Raw genomic sequence first — 2785 nt, 5'->3', positions numbered from 1 at the left:
CAGCTATCAAGCCATTGTCTTTTATACGTCGAGTTGAAAAGGCCTGCGCAGTCAGCTGTTGTAATTCATTTGGAAAATTGTACATTTGTCATTTTGCATTGCCGTCTTTGGCGAAGCAACAGATAAGAAGAGCTTAACGATATATTCACTCAAAATCCAATTATTTGTTTAAGAGCTGTCATTAAAACATTTCTGCGAAATAAATCTATTTTTTATGTCTCCAGACACCTGGAGCCAGTTCTTAAAATAAATATAAATATTAACTTTAAGTTTAGGAAGCCTTAATAGCGGAAAGTTTAGAAAGCCTCAATAAAAATTAAAGTTGACTGCTGACAATAAAGTAAGGAAACTAAGATCTTCGATTCCAGCTCAGAAAGTTACTAGAAAGATAATTTTTTACCATTGCAACATTTATATTGCAAACGACTGGAAAAAATTTTATACAGATTTTAAAATCAAAAAAGTATTTCCAAAATATCGAGTAATAATTTATAATTTTAATGAAAAATATAGTAGTAATTTCGAAAATTAATGTGTATTTATTCACACCCCCTCGTAAGTGAGTGGAGTTTAAAAGTAGGTGGTGGCGCCGTTAAAAAAATATGTTTTACATATATAAGCGGGCTTATTTTAAGCATAAATATTATGAGGGCATTATTGCAGAATAAATTAGTAAAAAAAATATTTTATTTATGTTAATTTTCTCTACAACCTCGAACAGCTTTAGCTTAGTTAAAAGCTTTTAACATATAAATAAAATAATGAAATAACATTTACCTACCATGTGATCACAAATGACCAGGATTATCAAAAATAAATCAGGATCACATATTTTAATACAGATCCTTATTATCACGCTCAAAATAGGCTTTAAGGATCCTGAACCAACCAATGAATCAATACAAGTATGCCAACGATTAATTCAATTTTCCATATATTTGTTATGAACCTCGGCTATGAGGACCTTCAGTGCTTTGAGTGAATTTTGGTTTTTTTTTTTGCTTTTGGCTAATTTATGGTGCGCCATTTTCGGGATTATTGGACAGATTCGACGTCATTTTCATAAATCCACGTTTTGCCACCAGTAGGAACGCTTTTGATGAATGTAGGATCGTCAGCTACTTCTAGTCGCGATACTCAAAAACGATTTATGTATTTTGATACGAGTCTAACATGGATACGTCTCATACTCGAAGCATTAACCAAATAATTTAGTCGATGCAGAAGAGATGTTAAGAATCTCTCTTATTTTTCTTATGCCAGCGCGATGATTTTCAAGCAGTGACTCTTTAACTTTTTCGATATTATCGTCTTTAACAAAGGTCTATGGACAACTCTTACCAGGCTAGTTTAGTGCCACTTAAATGCTTGTGGTCGTGATAGACTCTGCAAAAAACTGCTTGAACTTTTTCAACTGGACGGTGACTGTATGAGTTGGCCTGCAGACGAAGTACTCCTTTGTAAGTGGCTTGTAAATTTTGTACAAATAATATGAATAGCGAAGAAAATGATCCCAGTGGGCCTTCAAAAGATTATATAACACAAAAAAAATCTCCAAGAATGCACAAAATGATATTGAATGACCATCAAATGGGCTTGATCGAAAGCATAATCCAGCATGATAGCGTGAAAAACATAGGAAATACAAAATTCTTATAACCAGCATTAGCTTATCAGAACATCATACAATTTAGATGCATTTGTATTAAACATATTGGTTAATCGATGATTTGAATGGCTGGCGTCAACAAATCTCTTCTAAGCATAGCCGGTAAGTATTGAATTTGAACACTGAAATATTGTTAAAAACGTAAAATTAGTTATCAAAAATGATATTTTTTAAATTTAAAAAATGGGACCATGGACGTGGCACCAACTATTTTAAGAGCAATTGTATATTACACAAATCACTTAAGCTATCGTAAACAATTTAGACCAAATATAATAACAAATATATAGCACTCGCCAGGATGAAACGGAATCGCTGATTTCACTTCACAATAATTAGAAGATGATTGATGCACAAATGAAAACTAAAGAACTGAAACTCTTCGGCTAGGAACATTCGTAATTCCAATTATGTACATCCTCGATCCTATAATCTGCTCAGAGTTGCCATTAAAATGTTTTGAAACCTGTTCTTATCTTCCTCTATCTTCCTCTATCTTACGAAATGTTGCCAGGCGTTCGGTCAAATGTCCCGAAAAATACCTTTTAATATTTATGGATACCTCTTTATTTCTGTACCATCTCTTGACATTGTTATGTTAGGTAGTCGAAAAAGTCTTTTCGTATTTCGTCAATAGATATCGTTGCAGTCGTTCAGTGCTACCAATCACACTATCTCATACCATATATGGTTGGAAAGGTGAGATTTTAAGTATTACAAGTATAACGAAAATAAATTCGGAGAAGTTGAGAAAGAGATACAGCAGCAGGAATGAGTGAAAATAATGAAGAAATATATTTTTTATGTTATATCTCGAAATTTTTTATAAAAAAGGGAAGAATGCCACGCAAGCCACCAAAGAAATCTGTGATGTTTAGGGAGTCAGTTCGTGGAGCACAACAATGATTCGCTCGCTTCTGTTCTGGAAATTTCGATGTGAAAGATGCACCTCGCTCTGGTCGGTTGAAAAATCATTTAAAAAAGGTTGGCCACAAAAACAAGCTCAATGTTTGGGTACCACATGAAATGTCTGTACAAAATTTAATGGAGCGAATTAACATCTGCGATTCTTTGCTGAAACGAAATGAAATCGAACCATTTCTAAAGCGTAAAGTG

The sequence above is a fragment of the Bactrocera dorsalis genome, chromosome 2 (genome assembly GCF_023373825.1).
Source record: "Bactrocera dorsalis isolate Fly_Bdor chromosome 2, ASM2337382v1, whole genome shotgun sequence".
NCBI classification, from domain to species: domain Eukaryota; kingdom Metazoa; phylum Arthropoda; class Insecta; order Diptera; family Tephritidae; genus Bactrocera; species Bactrocera dorsalis.
This window is presented reverse-complemented; position numbering follows the sequence as displayed.